Source organism: Mustela lutreola, chromosome 7 (genome assembly GCF_030435805.1).
Source record: "Mustela lutreola isolate mMusLut2 chromosome 7, mMusLut2.pri, whole genome shotgun sequence".
Lineage (NCBI taxonomy): Eukaryota > Metazoa > Chordata > Mammalia > Carnivora > Mustelidae > Mustela > Mustela lutreola.
The window spans coordinates 88,310,275-88,332,399 of NC_081296.1; the positions used below are offsets into that span (position 1 = coordinate 88,310,275).

The 22,125-nt window shown below is 38.5% G+C and overlaps 1 long non-coding RNA gene across 1 annotated transcript in view; it reads right to left on the bottom strand.

Moving 5' to 3' along the window:
- LOC131836448 (uncharacterized) overlaps nt 1-22,125 on the bottom strand; it is a 52,946-nt gene that overhangs the window by 9,603 nt on the left and 21,218 nt on the right. The window lies entirely within an intron of this gene.

The window sequence follows — 22,125 nt, forward strand, 5'->3', positions numbered from 1 at the left end:
TTCTTGTTTTAACCAGCATAACAGAAAAACCAGAAGGTGTCATAAACACAGAGTGTGTTTGTAAACACATTGTTCTCATGCCTTCTCAAAATTCTTGAAGATTCAGGAGGAAACAAAACAGCAGAGCTCTGAGCCTAGTAGCACCTCTCATCTGTTAGCGGCCTCCATTCTCGTCCAACTTATGTTTAGATTTCACTTCCTATTTTACACCCCCACCTGCTGAATTGCAGCCACCTTTGGTGTGAAACCCAGCACCTGTTTGATGGGCTCGTGAGAGATGACGCAGCTGTTTTCAATAGTAAGCAAAAGAGTAACACACCTGGAAAAAGACAGAGACTGGAAAGGATAGAAGCTAAGGAATCTGAAGAGCTGCCTGTACTGCTACCTGTTTGTGGACTATGTCACTGATGGTGAACAACGGGGATCCATCCCACAGGGCCCTTAAAGGGAGACATATAGGATGCACCTGGAGTTATCTGCCTGAGGAGATGGAGGAGAAAGAATTTACTCAAGAGTAACCATTCTTACTGGTCAAGAGTTGCCCTGTGGGTTGGTAAGACCCCCTACACTCCCAGGTTTCATATTCTTGAGGACCAATCTGGGAGGTATACCATGCTCAGGTATCAAAGAGGCCCCATTGAAGGGAGGAGAGGATAGGAGGAGGGGCTCTGGCAGCGTCTAATATAGACTTCAATGCTGGGAAATGCAGGTGGGATTCGAGCCCATACCTTCTGGTATGTCACTGCCACTATGTCACTGCTCACTTGGCTGGGCGGAAAGAAGGCAGACCTGAGAGTTGGAACATTTGTCTGTAATTCTGGAATTGCTGCTACTCGCTACATGACCTAGACAAACCATTTAATATCTGGACCTCAGTCTCCTTATTTCTAACATAAGCATACTGGACTTATTCATTAATTCCCAACATGTGTCCAGTGGTAATGTTGCAGAATGTTGTTTAACAGGTATAGCTGGGAAGAAAAGGTTTTCTGCCCAAACAAGATTGGTAAATGGAACTAATGAAGACCTATAGATTTCTTCATTAACAGGTATCTCAGAGTCTTTATAATATATATTGTACGAGATCCTTTATTTGAGAAACATCTTATAGAACGAGGTTGATTTTTATTCTAATATTTATTGAGCACTGTTTTCCAGGAATCATGCCAAGAATTTATGATTTTTTAAAAGGTTTTATTTATTTATTTTTTGCCAGACAGAGATCACAAGTAGGCAGAGAGGCAGGGAGAGGGAGGTGGGGAGAAAGCAGGCTCTCTCCTGAGCAGAGAGCCTGAAGCAGGGCTCTATCCCAGGACCCTGGGATTATGACCAGAGCTGAAGGCAGAGGCTTTAACTCACTGAGCCACCCAGGTGCCCCTAAAATTCATTTTTTAAATACTTTATTTGTGTGTGAGAGAGAGAGCACAAGCAGGGGGAGCAGCAGAGGAAGAGGGAGAAGCAGGCTCCCAGCTGAGCAGGGAGCCCAATGTGGGACTCAATCCCAGGACCTAGTGATCATAACCTGAGCCAAAGGCAGATGCCAAACTGACTGAGCCACCCAGATGCCCCCAAAATTCATTTATTTTTTAAAAACTGTGTTTGTTGAGCTCCTGCTATGTGTACTACATGGTTCCTGGCACTGGATATACCTCCATGAATAAGACAAAATCCTGATTTTTTACTTGGAGTTAAGATAGAGAGAAGAAAGGCAATAAACAGATACATGAACAAAAAAATTGGCATTCACCATTTCATCTTATTCCCACAACCACCAGTGAGACAGGAACTTTTAAAATTATGCCTATCTTGTAAATAATAAGACTGAGGATTTACGAGGGTAACATTTAAAATCACAGAGGTAGAAATGACAGAACTAGGACTATATCTGCATTAAAGTCTGCTTGAACTATGTCGACATCAGGTGCATAGATTGAAATAATCAGTGTCCTGGGACTGTTACATACTTTGCATTGATCCATGTTCAGCTCATGCCGGTAACCACTATTGTCTTAACCACTTTGCTCTATTGTCTCTTCCACCATCTTAAAGGTCAGTGCCCTGCAAAACACCAGCCTGAGAAACAATACACCAGAGATATTCTGGAGGAAGGATCTTTCAACCCTAATGAGACAAGTGGCAGCAAAAGATTTTGCTTAAACACAGGGCAGAGATTCAGAACTCAAATGATTGAGAAGTGACAGTATTGTAAAGTATCTCATAAAGTTTTGGGAGTTATGCCTTTCAACAACTCTGAGTAGACTTACATTATTCTCTTCTTACCATAATAATTAAATTTTTCCTCTATAAAAAGTAAATGATGTTGTGGAAGTTCTTGCAACTTTAATAATCTAAGGAGTGACTTGTCAGCGATAAGCTGATTTAAAAAGCATATACTTTATCTTGACAACTTCCTTTGAAGAAAATAAAAAATCCAGGGCCCAATTTTTATGATCCCTTGGTCTGTGATATCCCTATCAGAAGTAATAAAGTAGGGAAAGGAGGATTATGCTGCGCTGTGTATGTCCTATTGAAATGGTCAGGATGGTTGAATATTAGAACTAAGAAATATTCTTTGAAGGTATGAACTATTTGTATGTAGGTAACACTTTCTTAAGTCCTTTGCTATCTTTACTATTCAAAGACTTTTCTTAAAACATCATCTAGATCTAATCTGACTCTGAAGTTTCCCAGCCAAAAGGAATTTGAGAGAGTTATAGTTCACATGAAATCTCTACAGTAGATGGAAACCTCTCTTTTCTTCTCTCTCTCTCTCTCACACACACACACACACACACACACACACACACACACAATATTATCTTTAGATAACAAAGTAACCAGATTTGAAAAATGGAAAAAAACAAAAATAAAACAGATGGCTTTTTTGGTAAATTTTCACAGTAAAGGGTCACAAACAATTAAAACAAGGTAATCTTAAAAAGATGGGACCTCAATCATCTGAGGCCTTTAGAACCACATCCCCACTGGCTCTGGGAGGTAGGAAAAAATATCAGAAGAATAGTGCCTTTTACTTCCATCAATTGATATTCAATAGGGTCATGCTCTTTAGGTGTGCACTAGGTAAAGGAATGGGAAGGGGACAAAGAGCAGGAGAGTCAATGTATTGACCATTCACCATAGACCACATGTTGTTGTTTTTAATGTATTATCTTATTTAATAGGGCTGAGGGAGGAATCATGTATCTTTGATTTCTGACTGAGATGCAAGTAAAAGTGATTTGAAATGTGTTGGAGGCTGTGCTGGGATAATATTAAGGGCCCTAACACTTTTAGGACTTTAGGACATTAACCCCTAAGGCAAGCCTCAAAAACTTCTCAACAAGAAAATATGGTTACCTGTGAAGAACCTCTTTTGAATAACCAAGGTTTCATCAAACATGGAATGATTTTACAATGTTCAAGTAGATGATCAAGGCAAATGCATCTTCTGTTTTAAACAGGTCATAACAGAAAACTAATTGCAAATGATTGCAAAAAGAAAAGAGCAGGGTATATGGATAGTGAGATAGAAAACTGCATTATGAAAGGCCATCTCATTAGGTCTTTGAAATTATTGGTTCAGGATTCCTGGGCCCTGGTTAAGAGGAAGTAAATGTTTAGTTAGAGTTCTCATCGTACACAAGGAGGAGGCCATTTGCTAACTATACAAGAATTCTTTGGATACTCATGTAAATTTGGAAAAAAGAGAACAAATGATTGCAAAAGAAACTTTTGCTTGTCCTGGTAGAATAAAAACAGAACTGTAACTGCTTTCTAGCAATTATTGGGATAGTAAAGGTCCAGTGTTTTGTTTCAGAGGGGATTTAGTGCAACTATACCTCCTACACTTTGATCTCTTTGATCCTTTCTACCTTGTTGACTCCAAGTGTAGACTCCCCTGCCTGGGGTCAAAAACCTACCTCCAGCCTGAGATAGCCTAGTTTTTCATCAGGATGACACAAACAGGACACCTCCCACTCTACAAGCCTATACAGGTGGTCATTAAAAGAACTACTCGTAATGGGTACAGGTGGCTATATTTCCCCTTTATTAATCCATCAAATATATTTTGAGACATTCTCATGTCTTTACCAGGCCTTGGGCACACCAGAGTGAATTATACCTTGTCATCTTTGTAGAGCTTTCAGTTTAGGATAAGTGACAGATAAAGTCAGAGTAAACCACAGTATGGTAGTTAATGGGACAGACACACACTTGGGGAGCACAGAGAATAGATGCTTCAGAAGACCTTGGAAAGTTTGAAAGTTTCCCCACGTTGCCAAGCAATAATGACTATGAAAAGATTGGAATAAAAATTTTTCTTTGTGTACCTTGTTCTGTTGGTGTCCAAACATACGGATGTCCTTTGGGAAGTCTACCATACTTCTTTTCCCTGATCGCTGTCAGCTCTTGAGGGTTGAATGACTCTGGCCCTGAGGACCTATTGGTGACTTATTATGGAATGAATGTTTGTATCTCCTCAAAATTCATACTTGGGAGCCACACCCCATATTGTGATGGTGTTAGGATGTGGGGCCTTTGGAAGGTTATATGATTTAGATGAGGTCATAGGATGGAGCCTACAGAAATGGGCTTAGTGCCCTTATATGAGTCAGGAGAGAGATTATTTCCTCTCATTTCTCTGGCATGTGAGGATACCCTGAGAAGTCAGCAGTCTGCAACACAGAAGAGAGCTTTCAACCAAATCTGCCCATGCTGGCACCTTTATAATGGACTTGCAGTTTCCAGAACGAAGAGAAATAAATTTCCGGTTTCTTTGTCATCTAGCCAGTCTATGGTATTTTGTTTTAGCAGCCTGATCTGACTAAGACATGGCCTCTTGCTTACCTTCACTTAGTCTTACAGGTCACATTGGTTACATGTTGTCTGAATCCTTTTGCAGGCTTGTTACAAAGGCAGTGCTGGGCACAGATCCAGCTGAAGAGCTTGGCCTTCATTATTGTCTTTTAACCAAAGCACAATGTCAGCTTTGTCTCTTTTATTATGCTGATAGCCAGCACTAATCAAATTTAACATTTTTGTCCTTCTATTCATTTTCTATAGCTATCATTCCTCTGATACTTCATTACCTACTTCCTCAGAAGACAAGTTTTTATTCAAGGTAGCAGGGGTGGTGGTGGAGAAGCTGATTGCAAAAGATTTATCCAAGCAGAAATTCCCATAAAATCAGTTAATATCAATTCAATGAAAACTGAAGTGTCTATTTTGTGCCAAGTAGAGACAATTTAAATTTGGGGAATATAAACTGACATATATGCAAATAAATGAGGGGATGCAAAGCAGTGTGCAGATTTAATGCAATCCCTATCAAAATGCCAACAGCATTTTTCACAGAACTAGAACGATCCTGAAATTTGAATGGGGCCACAAAAGACCCTGATTAGTCAAAGTGATCTTGAAAAAGAAAAAACTGGAGGTATCACAATTCCAGACTTTGAGTTATGTTACAGAGCTGTATTAATAAAAACAGTATGGTCCTGGCACCAAAATAAATACACAGATCAATGAAATAGAATAGAAAACTCAGAAATAAACCCATGATTATATGGTCAATTAATCTTTGAAAAAGGAGGAAAGAACATACAATGAGCAAAAGATAGTCTCTTAAACAAACGGTTTTGGGAAAATTGGACTGGAACATGCAAAAGAATGAAGCTTGGCTTTCTTAAACCACACATAAAAATAAACTCAAAATGAATTAAAGACATAAATGTGAGACCTGAAACCATAAAAATCCTAGATCAGAGCACAGGTGATAATGTCTGATGTCAGCCATAGCAACATTTTTCTAGATGTATCTCTTGAGTCAAGGGAAACAAAAGCAAAAACAAACTATTGGGACTACATCAAAACAAAAAGCTGCTGCACAGTGAAGGAAATAGTCAAACTAAGATATAACTTACTGTATGGGGGAATATACTTGCAAATGGTATTTCCGATAAAGAGTTAGTATCCAAAATATATAAAAAACCAATACAACTCAAAACTAAAAACACAGGGGCACCTTCGTGGCTCAGCAGTGGGTTAAGCCTCTGCCTTAGGCTCACGTCATGGTCTCAGGGTCCTGGGATCAAGCCCTGCATTGGGCTCTCTGCTCAGCAGGGAGTCTGCTTTCCCCTTCTCTCTCTGCCTGCCTCTGCCTACTTGTGATCTCTTTCTCTGTCAAATAAATAAAATCTTTAAAAATATATGTATATTTTTTAAAAACCAAAAAAAAAAAAAAAAGATAATCTGATTAAATCTGGGCAGAAGACATGAACAGATATTTCTTCAAAGAAGACATACAGATGGCCAACTGACACATGAAAAAATGCTCAATATCACTCATCATCAGGGAAAGGCAAATCAAAATCACAATGAGATATTACCTCATACCTGTCAGGATGGCTAAAATCAGTAACAAAAGAAACAACAGGTGTTGGTGAGGATGTGGAGAAAGGGGAACCCTCATGTACTGATGGTGGGAAAGCAAACAGGTCAGCCAGTTTGGAAAAGAGTATGGAGGTTCCCCACAAAGTAAAAATAAATCTACCCTATAGTCCAGCAATTGCATTACTAAGTATTTACCAAAAAAATTCAAAAATACTAATTCAAAGGGACACATGCACTCCTATGTTTACAGCAACATTATTTACAGTCACCAAATTCTAGAAGCAGCCCAAGGTTCTACGGATAGATAAATGATAAAGAAGATGTGATATACACATATATACAATGGATTATTATTCAGCCATAAAAAAAGGTGAAATCTTATTATTTGAAATAACATGGATAGAGCTAGAGAGTATAATGCTAAGTGAAGTAATTTAGAGAAAGACAAGTATCATATGATTTCCTCATCTGTGGAATTTAAGAAACAACAAATGAACAAAGGAAAAAAGAGGAAACAAACTAAGAAATAGAGTCCTATTTCTTTGTTTGTTTGTTTAGGGAGCACATGAGTGGGTTGGGGAAGATGGGCAGAGGGAGAGGGAGAGAGAATCTTCAGCAGTCTCCACTCCCAGCATAGAGCCCCATGTAGGGCCTGACTTCATGACCCTGAGATCGTGAACTAAACCAGAGACTTTACTGACCGAGCCACCCAGGTACCTACCCCAGACTCTTTAACTATAGAGAACAAACTGTTGGTTACCAGAGGGGAGGTGGGTGGGGAAGATGGGTGAAATAGGTGGGGGCAATTAAGATTTCATGTATCATAATGAGCACTGAGTAATATATAGAATTGTTGAATCCCTGACTATGTTATATTGTTATATTGTACAGCTGAGACTAATATAACACTGTGTATTAACTGTACTGAAATTAAAATTTAAAAGTTGATTAAGATAAATAAATGAATGGAAGGGCAGATGGATGGTTGGATATGGATGGGAGAAGTGTCAAACAGATAAGGCAAGTGCCTTTGCCCTCCAGAATCTTACCAATAGGAAAACAGTTCACACCCTTAGTAGGATATATGCCATAACTATAGTTGCCATGTTGTCCAAACCAAGACTGCCAACTACTGGCATTGCCAGATAACTAGGACTGAAATTCACTTTACCTGTAACACAAAATGAAATCTTAAAGGAACAAATTAATTCTGACTGGGAAGAGCGGGATGTCTATACAAAGGAACTGGTATGTAGGTGGTCTGTGAACAGTGAACAGGATTAGACCATCAAGCAACCAAGAAGGACAAAGTTTTGGGAAAGAAAGAACACAGTAGCAAGGGCGCAGAGCTGGGTAAGCCCAGTGCTGGAGGTAAGCCCAGAGCTGCTGGAAGATGAAACTCAAGAGAGGGTTTGGGGCTGATGGTAAGGGAATTTTCGCTCCATAGAAAACGAGGAGCCATAGATTAAACCTGACATGGGAAGGAGGACACAGGATTCTGACAATACATCTTAAGCTCCAGAAGGCCAAAAACCATGTCTTCTGGTTCAACTCAGTTCTACAAATAAGCATCAGAGCTTGAAGGAAGATTAGAAGGGATCTAGTGTCTAGTCCTAACATCCCTCAATCCAAATGAGAAAAATTAATGACTTAAATGACTCACATAACTACTCAAATGACTCATGTACTACTTAGTGATAAAAACAGATTCCTGCTTTGCCACTTACTATCGCTGGTTTTAGGCAAATTATTTAACCTTTCCAACTCGTAGTTTCCTCATCCATAAGAGGATGGTTGTTATGATGATTCAGTGATAATATAAATAAAATGTTTAGTAACAGGCCTGATTATGTAGGAAGAACTCAGTAGTCACAAAAATTATAGTTAACAACAAAAATAATAACTACATTATTAGCAAAGTCCCCCATTCTGTCTGAAGCTCTTTTATATATGCCGGTGGTACCCAATCCTGACTGACCGTCTGAATCACCCAGGGTGTTTTAGAGGGTTATAAATTTCCTGGACTACCCCAAACCTACTGGCTGTGAATCTTCAGGTGGCTAGGGAATCTGGACTTTTGAAAAGTTTTCTAGACATTCCTGACAATAAGAACCAGGATTAAAAACAACTAGCCGTATTTCCTGCTTTTCAAAGTTTATTTTCTTAGTCTTTGAATAAGAACATGGAATTACTTCCATATTTCAGTCCCTTAACTGTAGGTGCAGGAGGTGGGCTTGGGGCAAAGGGTATTGCACATAATGCTGGGATCCCAGGAGATTAGAAACACACATCTGTACTCAAAAGAAAGGAGGGATTGGACAGCGAGATTGGAAATGGGATATTCATCCCTGGTGGAAATGATTAATTATGCCCATTTTGCACATACATTTGCATGTCTCTTAATATAACATATGCAAATACATCTTTAATAGCATGACTTGTTTGCCAATGTTGAATGCTAACTGTAAATAATTTCTCTTTTTTTGTTGTGTTTAGGAAACTTCAATATGGCACTTGATGGCAGACAGTTGCTATCTCCTGGATTTAGCAACATATTAAGTAATCATTTCAGAAACATTTTCCACTTACTACTAACAAAAGAGATCTAGACAATAATTTGTAGTTGTCTGTGGAAATAGAGGATAGGTAGAGCAGGAATAATTTAAATGTATGGAAAATTGAAAAAATGTGACCTATAGTTTCCATTTTTTTCTTACTAAGTGTTTGTTAATACAGAGAAAAAATAAGCTATTAGAAATTTTAGCCCTTCTTTTAAGATTCCAGTTACTTTTTTGATAATGTCACCAACAGCCAACAAAATATGAGCAATAGAATAAAGGAGAGAAAATAGCTGTGGGCCTTGACAATCAGTTCCTGGAAAGATGGATCACTGAATTACCCGCCCCTCCCGCCCCCCGTCTGCATTCCCTTCCCCCTTGCCCTCCTCTTCCCCACCCTCGGTCCTCTGGCCATTCAGTCTGTAGAAGAACCCCAGAAACACTGGTTCAACCTAAAGATTCCTAGGGCCCCACTTCCAGAGTTTCTTCCTAAACACAGCATATCTAGGGGTGGACCCAGGACTCCACACTAAAGGCAGTCAGTACCTTCTCTCCCCAATCAACCCTGTGATGTGATTTTGAAATAGACAGTTCTCAGGATACACTTTGAAAAACACTGCCCTGCGTAATGTAGAATCTCAGTGTGGCTCCTGGACCAGCAGCACCAGCATCACCTGGAAATTTATCAGAAATGCAGAATCTCAGAACCCCTCTAGCCTACTCAGTCAGAATCTGGATTTTAACAAGACCCCCAGGTGATTCATAGGCACATTCAAATTTAAAAAGCACTGGTCTAGAGTAAGCATCTTCTCATCTCTTTGCATATGTGAACCTATTTGTTTCCCCCACAGCCCTACCCTTCTTAATTACCTGGGATTGCTAAATTCTTGGGATGGGTCCCCAGATGGGCCAGAAGCTCTGGGGGAGGGCCCACCAGCGTGTGTTCTAACAAGCCCTTTTGTCCAGGTAATTCTGATGCATACTAAAGTTTGAGAACCACTGGCATTGATGTTACTGGCCTGCATTTAAAAATGACATTCACTGGAATACTCAGCATCTTCTGCTGTGTATAACAAATCGGCCAATGTCATATGATATAAAGCAAATCCCACAGGGTCTTGCTTCATATTGTCAATCCTCCAGAATCAGTCAATCCCATAATATCTCTTACCTCCTACTTCACTGGTGAAGAGGATACTTTGACGAATACAAGTGTCGGAAGTGATCTTCTCTTGCAGTAATTAATGAAATGCCAGGATCCGAGAAGAACCTGGGTAGCTGTGCTGTATAAAGTGGCTCAGACTGTTGAGTTTCAAATGAAAAATAACTTCCTGATCCAAAAACCTTGGAGGTTACAAATTCATATTTTCTACTTTCTGGCAACTGACTCAACTGAAACAGCCTGAGTGAAAATACCAAGTTTGGCTGATGCTCAAAAGAGAGCCCCTGAACATGAATGGGGTGCGGTATGTTGGAAAGGTCAGGGAAATTATGACTGGGACACTGAGCAAGTCCATTTAAGCTGAATGCATCCACCTTTGTTTCATTCTTGTTTGGACTTCCCAATAGATTATCAAACTCAATGCCTGACCTAATACCAACTTGTTCTTAGAAGTTTTTGTTTCCCTCTTGCCCCACTATCAGTTTCACTGTCTTGGGCTTTCTGTATCTCTCTGTCTCTGTCTCTCTTCCTGTCTCTGGTCTCTCTCTTTTTTTTTTTTTTTTAAAGATTTTATCAATTTGACAGACAGAGATCACAAGTAGGCACAGATGCAGGCAGAGAGAGGGGGAAGTAGGCTCCCTGCTGAGCAGAGAGCCCGATGCGATGAGGGGCTCCATCCCAGGACCCTGAGATCATGACCTGATTTAAAGGCAGAGGCTTAATCCACTGAGCCACCCAGGCACCCCGCCTCTTTTAATTTAATTTAATTTAATTTAATTTGTGTGTGTGTGTTCCAAAATTCATTGTTTATGCACCTCACCAGGGCTCAATGCAATATGTGCCCTCCTTAATACCCACCACCAGGCTCACCCAATTCTCCACCCCTCAGATTGTTTTTCAGAGTCCATAGTCTCTCATGTTTTGTCTCCCCCTCTAATTTCCCTCAACTCACTTTTTCTCTCCATCTCCCAATGTCCTCCATGTTATTCCTTATGCTCCACAAGTCGGTGAAACCATATGATAATTGACTTTCTCTGCTTGACTTATTTCATTCAGCATAATCTCCTCCAGTCCCGTCCATGTTGATACAAAAGTTGGATATTCATCCTTTCTGATGGAGGCATAGTACTCCATAGTATATATGGACTATATCTTCCTTATCCATTCGTCCGTTGAAGGGCATCTTGGTTCTTTCCACGGTTTGGCGACCGTGGCCATTGTTGCTATGAACATTGGGGCACAGATGGCCCTTCTTTTCACTACATCTGTATCTTTGGGGTAAATATCCAGTAGTACAATTGCAGGGTCATAAGATGGCTCTATTTTTAAATTATTAAGGAATCTCCACACTGTTTTCCAAAGTGGCTACACCAACTTGCATTCCCACCAACAGTGTAAGAGGGTTCCCCTTTTTCCAAGTCCCTTTCCCTGCCTTTTCATCAGAGTCTATGTTCTCTGCTGGTGACTCTCTCTAGCATCCCATCCCAATCTCTTTGAGGAAAAGATCAGCATGCCTCCCTGGGGATAGGGATGGGGGGAGGAGTGGATTGCAATATGGACAAAAGCAGAGAGGCTGCCAATAAGGCTTTTGTTGGTACTGTTGATTACTTTTTGTGCTGTTGGAGACTTGCATGTTATCCTGCTATCTCTGCTCCCCCCCCCCCCACCTTTTTTTAAATTTGTGAGTGTTTGCCATAGATCATTATCATGATAGTTCTTGTTGGGATTGGAGTACTAGTTTATCAAAATGTCAGCATAAAGACCAAAAGTCAAGCAAATTTGCTGCAATAAGGAGAGGCTTTAAATTTGCTGTCAGTTAAGAAATCCTCTCGAATTCAAAGTACAAGCCTGGCTGAAAGCATTTTTTAATAATTGTGACTGAATGAGTGTGAGGTTAACCCGGTGTGCACGCACTTTGATCTTGTGCCTTGTTAAATTTCTCAGTTTTAATAATTGGGGCCATTATTTATGCCATGATTTCAGGAGCTATGCTATCAGGGACTGCCTAAAATATAAAATCAGTTTCATTTTGCTAATTTCACTTGTTGAAACTCACACTATCCCCCTTTTATTCTCTTTGAATGTTAATGATAGTGTACCCTGGAATAACTTTCTTCTTCAAGTTTTAATTATAGTTTGGTTAAAATACCAAACCATTTTAACATTGAAAATATTTGGCAAATAAGCCTGATAAGAGAATTTTTATAAAAGTTCTCATTGTGTCTTGGATAAAAACACAAAGAAACAAGGCATGGGGAAATAGAACTTTATCTCCTTGGAATTTTATGTCTTTCTGCAATACACAAAATTGAAGTCACAGCAGACCAAAGGGGGGGGGGGAGAAAAAGAAAGAAAGATTCCTTAAATCTGATTATCAAAAAGCAATTCATCTTGCTTGAGTATTTCCATCAATGCATCCCCAAAGCCACTTTCTCGATTCGCCTTCCTGTCTTGATGTATGGATTTTTGTGCATGTGTTATCATTTGGAGAAACCTCTTAGCATATGGTGGAAAAAACACTGTTTTGCTAATTTTATGATTTATTTCTTAATGACCTACTTCTCTGCAGTAGCTTTAGTGGACTGGTTTAAGTTCAGTCTGACTCTTTGGAGAGTGCTTTACTCTGTGGCAGTTGTCTCAGCTGGGATAGAGCCAAGATGTTTACATGAATGTGGTGGGGGAAGGGAGTGGTTACATCGTCTCAGCTTTTGCCACTTTTGGAGAGAGCTTACAAATTGTAGGCACTCAGAATAAGTAGCATCATTAGTGGGTGTAAAATGCCCTAAGGATATGGAGTGATTTAGAACTCTAGGATTCAGTGAAGAGAGAAAGTTAGGGGCTCAGTTGTCTCAGGGAACTGGATCCAATAGTGTGCTCAACTGTGACCTTGGGTAAATCACTTGACCTTAATTCTTCATCTTTAAATAGGGTGAATACATGCATTTTCCTTTTTTTTTTTTGAAATGCTGCAAGTTATCAGGGCAGTATTGACCACACACAAAGAAATTTTTTTTACCTTAAGACAATTATTTTGGGTAATGTTTTGCAAAAGACTGCTTCTGTGTAGATTCTGTGTAAATTGTAGGTGCCATAAAGGACATTAGCTCCTAGCTGAAGGGGTCATTGACAGAATAATTATTTCATTTCCCTAAAAAGGAAGATGGGCTGGGTTCTTTGTAAATTTGGTCTTTTGAAGCTAAAGTAGAAATTGTATGCATAATTTAATTAGTCAGTATTTTGTAGCCTAGATTAAGTGATCTTGCTTACATTAATATTTCCATCAAACATGAACACTCTTGGTGAATCAATAAAGCAAAACATAAGTACTCAGTTGAGTTCTTCCTTTGCAATCACTATGTTATGCACTGCTGGGTTTCCAGAACTTTGCTCTCAAAAAGGCTTATATTTTAGATAGTACTCTCCAGCAGAACTTTCTATGGTGATGGAAATGCTCTATGCTGGTGCTAACCAAGATAGTTGAAACTCGCCACATAGAGCTATTGAGCCCTTGAAATGTGGCTAGTGTAACTGAGGAACCCAAAATTCAAATTTTATTCAATTTTATGCAATTTAAATTTAAATCACCACATAAGGGTAATGACTACCTTAGTGGGTGGCCATTTTAACTGAAGACAAAATCAATGCCCATAAAACCATTAATGACCACCATAAAGAGGTATACAAGGAAATGTTAACTTGGATGAAGGAGATCTTGAGCTGACCCTGGTACACTAGAGTAAAGCAGAAAATGGAAGAGAAGAGATGTTCTGGGCTGAGGGAGTAATAAAACAATGACATGAAGACAAGAAGAGCCTGCTGCTATGTCTGAACAGTTAGGACATCACGTTGATGGGTGCTGAAGAGTCCTGCTAGAGCTGAAGGGGAAAGAAGACTGGTGGTGAGGGAAGAAGGGGTGGGTGAAGGGGGAATGCCTGTCATGTACCATGCACTTCACATGTGTAATAGGACTTAATCCTCACAACCAACCGATGTACAGTTACTACTCTTATCCTTCTTTTATACCCAAGAAATAGAGTCAGGGAAGTTATGTAATTTCTCCCAAGGTCATTACCTAGAAAACAGTGAGCTAAGGTTTAGAATCCAGGTAACTTTCCTCCAGGTACCATGCTCCTTAACCGTATCACTCTACTGCTCTGGTCTAGTATGCAGATTTTGGGGTGCCTGGGTGGCTCAGTGGGTTGGGCCTCTGCCTTCAACTCAGGTCATGATCTCAGGGTTCTGGGATCGAGTCCCGCATCAGGCTCTCTGCTCAGCAGGGAGCCTGCTTCCTCCTCTCTCTCTCTCTCTGCTTGCCTCTCTGCCTATTTGTGATCTCTGTCTGTCAAATAAATAAAATTTTAAAAATCTTATAAAAAAAAAAAAGAATGCAGATTCTGGGGACACCTGGGTGGCTCAGTTGCTTAAGCAGCTGCCTTCGGCTCAGGTCATGATCCCAGTGTCCTGGGATCGAGTACCACATCGGGCTCCTTGCTTGGCAGGGAGCCTGCTTCTCCCTTTGCCTCTGCCTGCCATTCTGTCTGCCTGTGTTCGCTCTCTCTCTCTCTCTCTCTGATAAATAAATAAAAAATCTTAAAAAAAAAAAAAGACACACACACACACACACAAAGAATGCAGATTCTGGTATCGTTGCTCTTCTGTCTCTGTTAATTTATAGCTATAGGCATCTATAAATTAAGGAAAAGAAAAGTACATCATTTAAGAGCTTTGTGCTAGGACTATATAAGCTATTGCATGTGGCCCACCTAACCGTGCCTGGTACCTAATAAGGACTCACTAAATCTTTGCCTAATGTTATTATACCAGAAACAGACTCAAAAGGCAGCAAAGTAGTTAGGAGTTGTATCAGTAGGCATTAGGCAATTATTGCAGCTTCTTGAACTGAGGATTGTCATGTTGAATCTATTTTTTTATAAGGGACAAAGGATAGGGGTACTTGGCTGGTTCAATCTAAAGAGCATGTGACTCTTGATCTCAGAGTCATGAGTTCAAGCCCCATATTGGATGTGGAAATTACTTAAATATATAAATATTTTTTTTAATTTTAAAAAATAAAGAATAAACGACAGAAGGGGGGAAAGGAAGGAAGACTGGAATCAAGGAGGCCTCCACAAGGCAGACATCCAACAGACGACAAAGTGTTACTTTATTTTTGCCCTTGACACAAGAGTAATAAATATTGATTGGGATAATTTTTAAATTTGAAACATGGGCAAGGAAAAAAATGAAATCTCCCATAATACCATATCTAAGAGATAATCACCATCAGTATTTTGGTATATGTCCATCCAGGTTTTTATGTTTTGTGTTTGTGTGTGTTGTGTTAATTTATCATACTTACCCACAGTAAAATCGTACTTTTAGTGTACTTTTCTATGAATTTTGGCTAACGCACACTGTCGCATAATAACCAGTATGACTAAGATACAGTACAGTTTCATTGCCCTAAAAATTTCCTTTTGCTGTCCTTACTCCTCCTACTGCCAACTGTAGCCACTGGTGACCACTGATCTGTTTTGTATTCCTATAATTTTGTCTTTTCTGGAATGTCATATGGTGGAAGCATATAAGATTTAGCCATTTGAGTCTGCCTTCCCTTATCAGCATAAGGCATTTCAGGTTTATCCATATGTGTATAAGTACTTTGTTTCTTTTTACTGCTGAGTAATATTTCACTGTGCAGATGTACCACAGCATACTTCCATTCACCAGAAGAACATTTGAGTTGTCTCCAGCTTTTAGCAATTTGAAGAAAACCACTGGAAAATAAGTTTTTATTTCTCTTAGGTAATACCTACAAAGGGTTTGCTGGACCATTTGTGAAGTAAATGTTAATAAGAAAATGCCAATCTCTTTTCAGAGTAGCTGTACCACATTTGTATGTCTATTACCAAGTATGGGTGTTCTGGTTGCTCCACATCTGGACCAACACCTAATCAGTATGATCAGTTTGTTTGTTTGTTTGTTTGTTTTAAAGCACTCTAATAGGTATGTAGTGCCATATAATGGTGGTTTAATTTTCATTTCTTTATATGAATGTTGAGTATCTTTAGATGTGTTTTTTTATCTTCCAATAGAGAAAATGTTATTTCTGCTTTTCCAAATATATACCTTTTATTTCTTTTTCTTAACTCATTGCATTGACTAGGACCTTAAGTATGGTGTTGAATAGGAGTAGTGAGAACAGACATCCTTATCTCGGTTCTGTTCTTAGGGAGAAAAGTACTCATTCTTTCACCACTGGACATGAAGTTAGCTGTAGATTTTTTGTAGATGCCCTTTATTAGGGAATGCCCTTTATTAAGGAATTTTCCTTCATTTTCTAACTTGCTAAAAAGATCATGAACAGGTGTAGAATTTTTTCAAGTGCTTTTGCGTAAAATTGGAATATCTTATGATTTTTCTTCTTTAGTCCATTGATATGGTGAATTACATTGACTGATTTTCTAATGTTGGGTCAGCCTTGCATTCCCAGGATAAATCCCACTTAGCCATAATATACTATCTTTTACACATGTTGTTGTATTTAATTTACTTGTGTGTATACGTATATATATTTTTTAAGATTTTATTTATTTATTTGACAGAGATCACAAGTAGGCAGAGAAGCAGGCAGAGAGAGAGGAGGAAGCAGGCTCCCCACCAAGCAGAGATCCCAATGCGGGGCTCGATCCCAGGACCCTGGGATCATGACCCGAGCCAAAGGCAGAGGCTTTAAACCACTGAGCCATCCAGGCGCCCCATGTATATGTATATTTTTAGAAACAAAAACAGAATGACACCATATATACTCATTTGTAATCTCTTTCTGAAAACTCGTATTTTCTTTAAATGTAGAGAAAATACATGTTTGCAAAGTTCTTGCTGATTACTTTAAGATATTCATTTTTTCCCCTATTTTCTCTTAGTAGAGGAATAGCTAGTTTTTCTGTGTATTTTGTTTCAGTTTCATTAAATTCAAAACCTGGAATTTCCAACCCACACAAACCAACTCTTAGCTGATAAACTTTGAAAAGAACTATCCATATCTTGACAAAATATGAAGAGAAAACTGCTCTGAGTTTCAAAGGCCATTATTAATGGTGAGAGCAAAGAGATGAACAGAGACCCTTGAAATGCAGCTACTCATCAAGGATTTAGGGAGTCTAAAATTTCTGTCATGTCCTAGTTACCTTATACAACTGAGAGTTCTGATGTTTGTGAAGTAAGCTATTTTTAAAATAGCTTTTATTAAACAACACTTAAACAGCTATTTTTAAAATAACTTTTATTAAACAACACTTGTGTAGATAGATATAGATGTAGATATACTTATGCATATACATAGGCTTGAAGAGAGCATCAGCAACTTTTTGATAAGTTTTGTTCTGTAGAGTTTTGTTTTGTTTTATTGTGTTTGAGGTATTTCTTAATTGGACAAGTAAGTTTTTGAATTTCTTTTTTAAAAATAGAAATGTGAATATTTTCTACTCCAGAAAAAAAATGCTTTCAAGACTAATATGCTCCAGGAGCCCACTTTGGGCCTACTTTTAGAACTCCAAAATCTGGGGTTTTTTCCCCCCAAGTTTTATTTTAGAAAATGCACTCTAGTTACTCTTCACATCCTCATAAAGAAAATGGCATTGCTTTATTTTGTATATGAGACAGAGTTCAAGGTAATGGTAAATTTTGCCAAAGGCCTCAGGGACACTAAGCATGAACTCTGGGAGGAGCTATTTTGGGGCTTGGTTTTGTTTTGTTTTGTTTTAGTGTCCCTCATTTCCAGTCCGGGTTAAGACTGGTCTGGGTCCCTCAAAATGTTTGCACGAGAGGATGAACTTCAATGTTTGCATCGTTTCCCCTGTTTTACACTCTCCTCGCATAGACCACAGCTGAGACTTTTAGAGAAAAGGCGCTTTGGGCAAGTGCAAAGTGGTATTGTCATGTTGCTACTGGAGCTGTCTGTGAGAGCCAAGAAAATAGGACAGAATAAAAAGGAAGTAAAATAAGTCATAGTGAAACCTTCTCCCTCAGAGGAAGGAAAGCAAACATTGAAATATTGCTTTTTCCTGGCTGCTTATTAAAGGGGAAATTTGCCTACTGTGCTGGAAGATTCTTCTGTTCATCGTTCTGTTGATGCCGAGCATCCAAGTCGAGGCTTGTTTTTGTATGCCTCACTCATTCTCTTTCTTAAGGTGAACTCTGCTGACAGTAAGTATTGAACAGATTCAGCATTTCACTGATTGCAAATGATGTCGATTTATTTTAATCATTCAATAATTTATCTTAGACCAATTCCCCAAAACAGTCTAATTTGAACATGTTTTGCTACAAAGTCTTTCCAAATTTCTAAAATATATGGAGTCATTGTTTATATGAGAATGGAAGTCTTATTTTATTTTGGATATGCATCAGTTTGTTTGAAGTACGATGCAATTTGAATATTTTGTGGAGCTGACAAAATTTTGTCACTTTCAGAGATGTTTAGGTAGAGGATATTGTAAATTAATTGAATCTGAAAACCTTAAATTTATAGGTATAGAATTGTAGTGTCACATTATGCAATTAAATACCCCACATTCTATTTTCACAAGTGTAAGGTCACTGGTCTAAATTGCAATTATATAATTTATGTTATGATTGTTAGTGATTGGTATAATTTGACTAATTATTGCCTAAACAATGGAAGTTGGCTGGGACTCAAATTGCAACAAATGCTTTTTTATATGAGAAGAGCAAGGAAATGGAATGCTTTTTTTCTTTTGTCATTCATTACGATGAGTTGCAATTAATCATAAATATTGCACTGGGGGGTGTAGAAAGCTTTTTTTTATTTTCCAGGATCATCTTTCCTGAACAGGATAGAAGGAAACTCTCCAGAGAAAAATAAATGATCATGTTTAGAGAAACATCACATTGACTGACTAATTGGAAGGATAGTGGAAAAATCCCACAGGAAATAGTCCAGAGCCTGTGACTTTTATAGTCAATACTCTTCTTAGAGAGAGCAAACATTCCTTTTAATGGCACAAAAATCCATTTAAATTGAAAGTACCATCTGCCCAACCTTCTTATCTGACCACAGGGTCACAAATAACCATTGTCAAATAAGGAAATAATAAAAATGTTTCGTAAAACACAGGATAAACTTGTGTCTAAACAGCAAGAGTGCAAATACAAATTTGGACACACTGCCATTTGAAAAGGCACTTGTACTTTTAGACAACTAAAGACTACATAATTTACTAAAACCTTTTTAACCTTTCCAACTTCTTCCAGCAATTTCTTTTGTCTGTTTCAACCACAAGCTTTGAATGAATTGGTGATAAGAGAACTTGGTCATTGTCATTCCAAAGGCATGGAGATCTGTGAGTGTGTGTGCAGGTAACTCAGAACCCCACAATTCAAAATAGAAAGTTAGAAAAGAGAATAGTGTGTGCTATTCAGCTATGCCCCCTAACTCTTAAGAGACAACACTGGTTCTTAGGATTTCTTAGCATCTCTACTGGGGCTGTGGAACCCAACAGCCCCTACAGGTGAGTGGGGAGGTGTAAGGATCCATTGCTGAGGGTGCTGCTAGGATATCCCAGGCTTAGAGTGGTCCACAAGTTCCTTCTAAGGAGCTCCTCCAGGCAATAAGGTTTTCCCAGTCAAAGTGACAGGAGTAACAATTCCATCTCTCTAACAGCCACTTCCCACAAATTTAGGTAAAGAGTTGCCTGTTTTCCCCAATACCTTGCAGGGAGACTTGTCCCTTGGAGTGTGTTCATAGAGGCTATATTTCCATGTCCCTAAATGTATTCTCAATGCCAGAAAAATTCCTATTGAAAGAATAACAGATTGTACAGGTCAGGTCTTCTGTGCCACTATCACATTCCTAAATTAATAGTGTAGTTTCTGAGGTATTAAATGAAATAAATTCCTTTTAGTACGACACAATGTAGCATAAATAAAAATGTATAAGTTCCTCATTTAAATCTCATTTGAACATTTTACACTGCTTACCTTAGAGATTGTCTCATTACCTTGGCAACTAACGACAGGTAGGCAGAAACAAGCTAACCATTGTACAGCTGGAACTTGTAGACAAAAGAGGCCTTCTGGGAGATGGTATATCATATGGTCTATAAACATGTCAGATCTGGAACCCTGCTGCCTGGGTTAAATTCTTATCCTGCCATTATCACCTATGAATCCTTAAGCAAGTTGCTTAACTCTTTGGACTTCAGTTTCCTCATTTGTAAAATGGAATATGTAATTTACACATCTCAAAGGATTATTACAGAGGTTAACCTAGATCATTCGTGTCAAATTCTTGATAAATTTTAGCTGCCGCTAAGTATTTATCTACTTTGATATTCCTTCTTCTGCCCTTTCAGACACTGGGATTATTCAGAATTATTATTAGTTGGAATTGTTATTGAGACTAGTCTACCCAAATTTTGAATGTCTAAACAATTCTAGAAAAAGCTATTTGTTTTTTAGGTACAAAATAGACACATTTCCAGTAAAGGCCTATCTGTGTTTCTCTCAACATTGACAAGATATTCTTACACCATAATTATACCCAAAGTTATTTAAGTGGGCCCAGAGCCTCTACAAAATTAGGTAAATGCAAACTTTGCAGGTTAACTAGCATTCTGACGATTTCTGAAAGTCATGATTATAGACATCCCTGGCCCGCTAGGGACATAGTTTTCTCACTTGTCTTGGTAGAGAAAGCTTTGGAGTTCCACCGGCCCCTTTCAGGCTCAGAGAATTGTTTTGTTCATTTCAGAAGATGTAGTAAAATGTGAAGGGAGAAGATGCTTGAGCATCTACATAGCCTTGTGCCCACCTGGCCTTTGATGGGTTGTTAGTGGTTTGGTTCTGGAGTTCATATTTTGAGTTATATGTGGATTAGAGGCTATTGGCTGGCATTTTTTTAAAGCCAGGACAAAAAAAAGTTACTTTTGTTTTTTTAGGTCATAACACTATGAATGTTATTAAAGATTAGTATGGAATATAAAAAAAATTGTTTTCCTTCGAATTCTTGACCTAAAAAAAGTAACCTTTTCATTTTAACTTCTGAGCTTACCTTGCAATACAAGCAAATAGACTGTAGCAATATTATACTCCTTAGCTGCAGCAGAAAACATTTTATCTTTCTTGGATGCTTCAAAATCATAAACTGGAGAAGTCAAAGTCAATTTATGAACGCTCCAAGATCTTGCTAAGAAAGTAGCTAGAAAATACATAGAAAAGGAATATTTATCCTTATGATACATGTGAAATAATCTCAGAACACTTCCCTAAGTGACTCTACTCTTCTATATAGGCTATGTGAGATTATGAATGCTTTGAGTTTACTTAACATGATGCTTTTGGGAATGTGGTATAATTGAAAGCTTTGGAGATAAAACTAGCGTCAATTGAGTTGAAAAGTTCCTTTTTAAATAAGAGCTGTTAAATTATACTGCAAAATGTTGGAGGAAATATTACACACTATCTAAATGTGAAATTAATGTCTCCCTCAGCATTGCTATAAGTAGTGCATCTCAACTTAGTTCATAATTGAGCAAATTGTTTCTTTTGTTTCTGGTGATTCAGATTTCTCTTATAATAATATTCCTTTTTCTTATATCTCTATAATCATGTTCTGTCACTAGGCTAGGCTGAGCTATCAAATTAATGCCTCCCAGGAAGGTGTTAATAAGTCATGGAACAAGGAGGTAAATATCTACGTGATTTTCTGAAAGTGTAGCAAATTTGCATCATGATTTTCTTTGGTGAGTTAGAACCTAGACATTTCACCAGTGCTCCTCTTTCTCTTTTGCAACTTGTGTCTTCATTTATGTGACTCATTTCCTTTGTTAAGCTTGTCTCCATGGACACTAACCATTCAATAAGCCACACTTTGGGCATTTTAGAGGGAGAGTGCACACAAGTGGTGGGGGAGGGTAGAAGGAGAGGGAGAGAGAATCTTAAGCGGACTCCATGCCGGTGCCCATCCCTAAGGCAGGGCTCAATCTCATG